Source organism: Nilaparvata lugens, chromosome 9 (genome assembly GCF_014356525.2).
Source record: "Nilaparvata lugens isolate BPH chromosome 9, ASM1435652v1, whole genome shotgun sequence".
Lineage (NCBI taxonomy): Eukaryota > Metazoa > Arthropoda > Insecta > Hemiptera > Delphacidae > Nilaparvata > Nilaparvata lugens.
Genome location: NC_052512.1, coordinates 8550289 through 8558960, shown reverse-complemented (window position 1 = coordinate 8558960; position 8672 = coordinate 8550289). Strand labels below are relative to the sequence as shown.

The 8672-nt window shown below is 40.3% G+C and overlaps 1 non-coding gene across 1 annotated transcript; it reads right to left on the bottom strand.

The window, feature by feature from the left end:
- Positions 1-7498: 7498 nt before the first annotated feature.
- LOC120353183 lies at positions 7499-7584 on the bottom strand. The gene has a single exon (XR_005572222.1). It is a non-coding gene; the product is annotated as a small nucleolar RNA SNORD62 (small nucleolar RNA).
- Between the last annotated feature and the right edge of the window lie 1088 nt (positions 7585-8672).

The following is an 8672-nucleotide window of genomic DNA, read 5'->3' as shown; positions in this document are numbered from 1 at the left end:
CGCTCTGACAAAACATATGGACCAGAAGTTGTTGGTAATGACAACTATTGGGGTAACAAACTGTTAACCTTTGGAAGTGATGGAAGAAAGATTGTTCTGACTGACCCTAACAATCCTTCAACGTGACTAGATTTGATGCAACACGTGGACTTTGTGAACTCATTTTCAAAAAGAAACCCATTACTCCATTGGCTAGTGATGAGGGGTACACTCAGATATTACACATTACAAACTTGTATAAGGAAAATCATGATCCAGATGGTAAGAGTAAAAACTCGAATGATACGAAGTATAGAACAGTGATCCATAAACTGCCAATAATGCTAAACCAAGTATAGCAAGGTCAGTGGCAGAGGACTTGTGGTGCCATTCAATATGGTGGCAAACAACCGTACCAAGATGAGTACGTTACTACAATGATCCCAATGAACTTGTGGACAGGCTGAAACTATTGGATCAGTCCAAGGCAGTTGGCAACACTGGACATGAGAATGAAATCAATTCAATTCTAGAAGAGTTGGTAGAAGGTGGCTATATAGTTGCTAATCCTGCATACTAGTTCCACTACATAAGAGACATTGCTTTGCTTATGTATAGCAGTCGAGTCATGAATTCCATAGGAAACATTAATGCTCGCTACAGGCGTTTGACCAATTTGGGAAATCCACGTGACGACAGGGATGCTGTCAACTTTTCAACATGTAGAGAACTGATTTCAATGTGGCTGCCAAAGACAAGGGACAATACCACATCACAGGTATTTACAAGTCTCAATGATTCAATACTTACTGATATGATGGATCCAATTTAGCCTACTGATGGAGTGAACAATCGATATCTTGAGAAGAGGCTGATTGAGTTTGCTGGTGAAATGTTTTCATTGTATTTAGACATTGTGTTAGATCCGAAAATACTAAAACTATGAAAGGATTGCCACCCAATGAAATGAAGAAACGCTTCATAGATCTTATGGATCACCAGAACACCCTCCTACAACACACCCGCACAAACATTGTCCACACCAAAAAAAGTATAAAACAAGCTGCTAAACCGTTAAGAAACATTAGATGGCTGGATGTAAGAGAGAGAGGGAGTACCGGGGAAGAGGGGTACTGTCATCAATTGCAAAAGTTGCAGGTTCAATAGTTGAAAAGAGTGCTGGAAAATTGGTGAACAAGGCAATTGACATTCTACCTGTTGAACTCCACATCCCTGGGTTACCAGTACTGTGGACCTGGTACAAAGCTAGAGAAGTGGTGGCACGAGGCGATCCGGGTATAAATAGTCTTGATCGAGCCTGAAAGGAGCACAACATTGCTTACTCAAGGAGCAGTGAACACATCAAGCAGAGCAGTAGCAGACAACATTTTGGCAGATCAAGCTTGGAGTGTGGTAAAATCTGCAGATGCGGGAGCACTTGAGAAGGCTGCAGCACTAGCAGTGACCAGATCATGAAGGCTAAAGCAAAGTGTTGGTGGGGAGTACACCACAGACGTAAGACAACAAAGACTCGTGGTCAAAAACAAAACGATAAAGAGATGTTCTGGTAAAAAAGGTAAAGGACTCTCTACTGAGACAAACAGCGCAGGACACAGGGAAATGGGGCACGTCACCGTCAATGTGGCGGCAGAGAAAGACGCTAGTTGCCCTACCCGATCGAGCCCTTACCAATGCTGATCTCTACAAGTATGCATGTCGACTGAAGCTAAAGCACTTTCAAGGAGTGTTTATGCGGGATGCTCTACCATGAATGGACCCTGGAGGAGAGAAATACGGCATAATCAACCGGGACACCAGCACTGGAGCTGGCACACATTGGGTGTGCTATGTGAAGAAGGATGATGTGTCTCACTACTCACACTTGAAGGAAGAAGGAGAGAGAAAGAGTAGAAAATGGGACGTAAACTAAAAATATGTTAGTAAGATTGAGGAGAAAAATATGATGTAAGGGAGATGGGGTGAAAGAGTAGGAGAGTAAGATAAGAAGAAAAATGGCATATAAAAATAAGAATATGAGGTTTTACAATAGAAGGTATGACGATGAGAATCAGCCATTACAGAAGAATTATTGTCAATCTATCAACGAATCCCACTAAGAAAAACAGAGAAGAAAGATTAAAATGAAAAAAATAAATACTGAGGATTTAAATAGACAACGAAGTAAATAAGAGCAGATAAGTTCAATAAAAGAACAAAGAAAGGAAAGATGGAAAAACTTGGAATTGTTATTTGTGCAAAACTAGTGTGCAAAGTGACAGTTTGCTGCACTGAAAGGAACGTTTACGCACAAGCCGTAGGCGAGGGCGGAATGGTTTCTTGAGTGCAGCAGAGAAACTTTGCGCAAATATTTCACATCAAATTTTTTACAGTTACCATTGCATATGAAGAGAAGTGGTTGATTATGGTAAAATGATGGCTGAAAGTAGATATAAAAGGGGGAGTCTGGCACACAAGTGTGCCGGACTCCCCCCTTACCTCAAGGTCATCCAGTTCAACCACCCCAACCTCAAGGTCATCCACGTCAACCACCCCAACCTCAAGGTCATCCAGGTCAACCACCCCAACCTCAAGGTCATACAGGTCAACCACCCTAACCTCAAGGTCATCCAGGTCAACCACCCTAACCTCAAGGTCATCCAGGTCAACACCCTAACCTCAAGGTCATCCAGGTCAACCACCCTAACCTCAAGGTCATCCAGGTCAACCACCCTAACCTCAAGGTCATCCAGGTCAACCACCCTATCCTCAAGGTCATCCAGGTCAACCACCCTAACCTCAAGGTCATCCAGGTCAACCAACCCAACCTCAAGGTCATCCAGGTCAACCACCTAACCTCAAGGTCATCCAAAAAAAAAAAAAAAATTGAAAAAAAATTTAAAAGAAAAAGAAAATTAAAAAAAATATAAAAAAAATAAATAAATAAAAGAAAAAAAAATTAATAAAATAAAATAAAAAGAAAAAAAAATTTAAAAAAAAAGAAAAAAAAATTAAAAAAAATTAAAAACATATAAAATCGGGAATAATGGGAAAAAAGGGAAAAAGGGAAAAAAAATTTCCCCTGGATCCCGAACTGGGGTATAAAAGGAGTTGTTCTGCAAGGAGTGGGACATTGTGTCTAGTGCAGTTGTGCCGTCAGTACATGTGTGTGTACCACCAGTACGTGTGTGTGTGATTTCGGTGTATTGGTTTTGGATTTCTTTATCAACATCAAGAATAAGTACCAGTGCATTTTATAGTTCTATATATATAATATATATATATATATATATATATATATATATATATATATATTTTATTATATTCATGATTCAACAATTAAGTCGAAAAGAGTAAATCTTGAAGTAGATGGTTTGAGACTGACAATTAAATTCTAAAAATGACTTAACTCGAAAATGACAAGTTTAATTATGATTAGGTTCCATACATAGAGTAAATGACATATTCAAAAATGACTAGGTTCCATACATACAAGTTAAGAGTTTATTGTGAATTAGGTTCTTTTGAGTTGGTGGTTGTAATCCATCTTAACCTAAAAAAACGTATAATCACAAAGTATATCCTAGACCTCCATTCACATGGCTGTAATTCATCCCAACCTAAAAACATATAATCACAAAGTAGATTTTACACCCCCATCACATTCCCCCTCCCCCCCCATCCCCATAAGTAGATCCTAGACCTCCATTCACATGGTTGTAATTCATCCTAACCTAAAACCGTATAATCACAAAGTAAATCCTGGACCCCCATTGTTCACATCATCATAGGTAAAATCACCTTACTTTACTTTCGGCGATGCAATTCAGCGACCCCCACTCCTCCCCCTATCATGTGACCTTGGCTCCACCCATCACTGCTCTTAGCCTGTGACGTCACATTGGATTACAACCTTCACTGCTCACATTGCACAACATTATGCAACAGTTCTAGTTATCTATGCACATGCGCAGTATCCTTCTCCTTAGCTGTATCCCTATAAATACTCCAGAATAATTGACATTTGCTCAGTTTGATAGTAGCAGCGAAGCAGTGAACATGGCTTCTTCCAAGTGTTAGTGTTTAGTATTTCTTCCAAAATGATTCACTATCTCTCTTGTACATTATTTCCATCCCTGTACTTACTATAAATAATGAGTGTAGGCTGATTGCTACTCATTGTGCAACTGTATGTGAGCAGGCAACAATATGATGTTGTTTTGGAGGTAGGACATCAATACTAGAGAGTGACTTTTACACCACTGGATGTGAGCAGTGGTGAATGGGAAATTGGTCTGATTAGCTTTACAAGTTACAAATCATACCTAATATTGAGGAAGGTTCAATAATGTACTACTTTTTATGCAAGTAATAGAATTTCTAAGAAGGGTGTTACTAGTACAGAGATAACACATGATGAGCTACGGAGTATGGCTAAAGCAAGATTTGAAGAGTATTGGAGCGAGGTGCTAAACATCAGAAGCATAAACCTGGCAAGTCTGATGATGATGATAAGGATGGTACAGTATTGCCTAGAAGGACTAGAAGGAGAATGCCAGCTACTACTGTTGACAAGGAGGATTTGGTCTGCATCAGGTATCATTACCACAGGTAGCTTTGAATTTTCTACAATTACTGACTTGCTTGCACAAAGGCTGTTGGAAAATGATGGTGATTTCCAGGTGACTGTAGATCATCAACCTTAAAGTGTATAGTTTTGAGCAGTGCTAAGCTGGATTCACAACCACAAGATTCAATAGGGAAACTGCTGGGTTTTACCAATACCAAGTTCATAGAGCCCAACACATCTACTAGAAGTGATAATACTGTACAAATCAGTCGGCCTAATGTGATACGATCACCTGCAACATCGTGACTGGATCTTACTCTAATGGAATACAGATCACGTGATCCATGAGTTTTACCAAACGTTGATCCGGGGTATAAAATGGTGGTGACTGTGCAGAATGTAATCTATTTACCTATAGACATCAAGTAGATTGTAGCATTACACTGCAAGTAGTCGACAACAACGGTCGTCTTATATATAATAGAGGCGAGGAAATAGATATTGCTTTACATTTGAGACAACGCAAGTGAAATGGTGTTGTTATTTGAAAAGTGGAATCAAGGATTGGATATGGAGGCTGCAGTCCATCCTCCTCCTTCTTCTTCTCTCCATCATCATCCTCCTTCACCTATAAAAGAGATAAAAGGAAAGAAAGATTCATTCAGCATTCAACCTTGATAAGGTTAACATCTAGGAGCATCAAGTATTTGCAAGAACGAGGCTGTCAGATACGAGTAGAATAGGAAGATGGAGATTTTGGATGTGACACAGAATGGACCGTCATCGGACAACAGTATCATTGGATTTGAGTACCATTCTCATGCACCCTATACTGTAAGCTATAATGCCAATGACGAGATACGGATTCCAATTCAACAGCAGAATGTTACACACTGCATCGGAGCCTATCTACATTTGGAGTATACTGTGACTGGAGCTGCCAACGCTGCTGTGACCGGAACTCCATGTGTCTCTGGATTCTTCAGCAATGTATTTTCAGGATATGCTATGAAATCAATGGTGTGGAGGTGGATGGTATACGCAATCCTGGAGTTACCAGCCTAATGAAGAATGCTGTTACATTTGAACGCGATGAGTGGACCAAGATGGAAACAGGTGGCTACAAGTTAGTTCAACCACTGGATTTGCCGATTTTGCCGCCAATGGAGCTGACACTACAATCATGGATGTGCCTTTGAGATATCTGCTGGGCTTTGTCGAAGACTATAGACAGATTTTACTCAATGTGAAACAAGAGCTGGTGTTGAGGGTCAGCCCCAACTTTCACGACTGTGTGAATGTTGCTGCTACCAATGTAGCAACACAAAGCTTTTGTGGGGAATGCCTTATGTGGAAGTGGCAGATGATGTGAAACTGCGTCTGCTACAGATTGTACAGAACGACACACCCATCAGTATACCATTTCGACATTGGGAGTTGTATACCTATCTAACGTTACCGCAGACAAGAAAGCATACATGGACTGTCAAGTCGACATCAAAGCTTGAAAACCCACGATACATTGTGGTTGGGCTACAGACTGCAAGATGAGGTGTGGCAGCAGCCAACAGTTCTCGCTTTGACAGTGTAATATGAAGGATGTTCAAGTGTTCTTAAACAACAGATACTACCATATGAGAGCATTGATGGTGATGATAATCGCATCTACAACATGTATGCAGCTTCAATGGAGTCTACAACCATGGTAATGCTCGTGCAAGCAACCCTCTGTTCGAAAAGAATGCCATTGGTGATGAAAAAAATAATGCTGTTTGCTTTTGATTGCTCCCGCCAAAATGAGTCACTCAAAACTGGAAGTATCGGTGTGAGGATTGAGTTTGAAGCATCTGAAAACATTCCAGGTAATACAACTGCCTACTGTATGATGATTCATGAGATGACTAAAGAGTATCGGCCAATGTCAGGCCTTGTACTATCAGTATAAAAAGATATATAGCAGTGCACAGCGATAAATTGCTCAGTTGAGCTCGAGACAATGAATGAGCCAGTCATGACAGGATACAGAGGACTCTTTATGGAGGAGGGAGAGCTGTCTCCGCATGAGGAGGAGGAGGATGTGGTGGGTTATGTTATTGGTGGGCGACCGTTGATGAAAGATGCCTCTACAAGTACAACTGGACTCAATGATGACGACTCCTACATTACAGCAGAAAGTGGTGTAGATGACTGGCCATCGAGTAGAGCGGAAAACATTTTGGGCCACTACCACTATACCTGATAAACTTTCAAGGTTTTGAAGGTTTGGACAACAAGTTTATTGTGAAGGAGATGGCTATCCTGTAGCAGGATGATGAGCATCATGTGACTACTAATCACTACTTTTTCAAGCCTCCCTACTCTGAGTCTTGCTCAAGACTAGCAGGCAAATCATCGCCAACAGCTGTATACATCAAGCTAAACATGGACTCAGGTGGTCAGACTGTGGGACAGAACATCTTCCCTATTCAGCTTTGATGGAAATTGTGCATGGGACAGTTGGAAGGTGGTTGGATCAGAACCAGCAGCGTCCAATTAAAATCTTTGTCCATGGATATAAGCAGATTACTCTACTGGATACGATTCTACAACTGAACAATGTGGAGTACCTGGACCTATCATCGCATATTCCTCTCCTGCTATGCCTGATTTGGAGTTGCTGATCAAGAAGATTGATGGCATATACTGCCCAGAACATCATCTACTCAACGTTATCGACATGGTGCGGAACAAGCTATCATCTCCAATGTTTGGAGATTGGTCAACCAACAACGTCAGCAACATTGATGGATTGTCGAATACACAACTATTTTGCTGATTGAAAATTGTTATTGCTCTACATGGATGGATAAATGAAACTTTGTTAGAAGATAGAACCTTTTGTCGCAATTTTTTCAATGCTGTCAATACTCATTTGCATTATCATAGAAAGAAATATTGTAATGAACTCTATGCTCTATCATTTATCCTCCTCCTCACTTCTCTTTGAGTAAAGTGCACACTATGTGTTCACATAGAGCTATTGTATTACGTCATACAGACCTATTGAAACAGGAAATGGGTTACCCCCACCACTCAGCAAGCAGAGTATGAAAGATGATGCTGACAACAAAATGCACTCAGTCTTACAATGTTGTCAGACAATGAACGTGAACTTTATCTGTTTAATGCAGTGAGTGAGCTTGAAGCTGAACTGAATTATCATGGTATAATGACATTGAGTGACTTTTTCAAGGGGAGTGGACATTTAGAGTTTTGTACAGATCGTGAATCTCATATTGTGCATGCATACGACTCAGGCAGAAGCAGCAGGCTGTTGTTGATACAGTCAAGGATAGAAACGTTTTCTTTGTATGTGATGATCTTCACAACCCATTGAGAAATACTCATGTGACCTCCACTGATGTGAAATGTTTCCTGCTGAAAGTTTTCAGCATAGTTTCTGCAAACTATGAAGAGTATCAAGGATAATATCAACAAGAGGGCAATGCGTCATTGCCCACCAGGACTTGCAATGAAATTCACTGTCATGTTTGATGATACTTGCATACTGCTAAAATCTTTCTTCAAGTTGGATAAGGGTAGAATGGCTGCTATTGTTAAACTTGAGAAGGTACCTAACTGGAGGGATAGGATGTGAAGATTGTGTTGAGTGTTCTCAATCAGGACCAATACTACAAGTGTGATTTTATATGCGGACAACAATCTAAATGTCTACTGGGACTGGGTCGAAAGGAGATCAAATTGCAGGATTTATAAAAATTGAGAGCACAGGACATGTGAAACGATTCAGGCTGGAGGATGGAACCTCTAGTGATTGATTCAGCTTTTGAGATTAGCATCTACAAGGCTGTACGCATACCTATGCCACTGCCATCTACTGGGGGATATGATGAAGTTGATGGACCATGCATTGTTCGTGAAAGGAATAAGCCATCAGTTGAGCGTTATGTCACCAACAATGATTATAGCCGAGGAGAAAGACTTCTTCAGCTGTATATTCTGTTCAATACTGAAGATTAATTATATGTTTGCCAATAAATACTATGTGTAATGAGCCATTGTTATTATTGATTATCCTACTTTCTCATATAGATAAGAAATTAGGTTGTTATGCTTTCAATGAAAA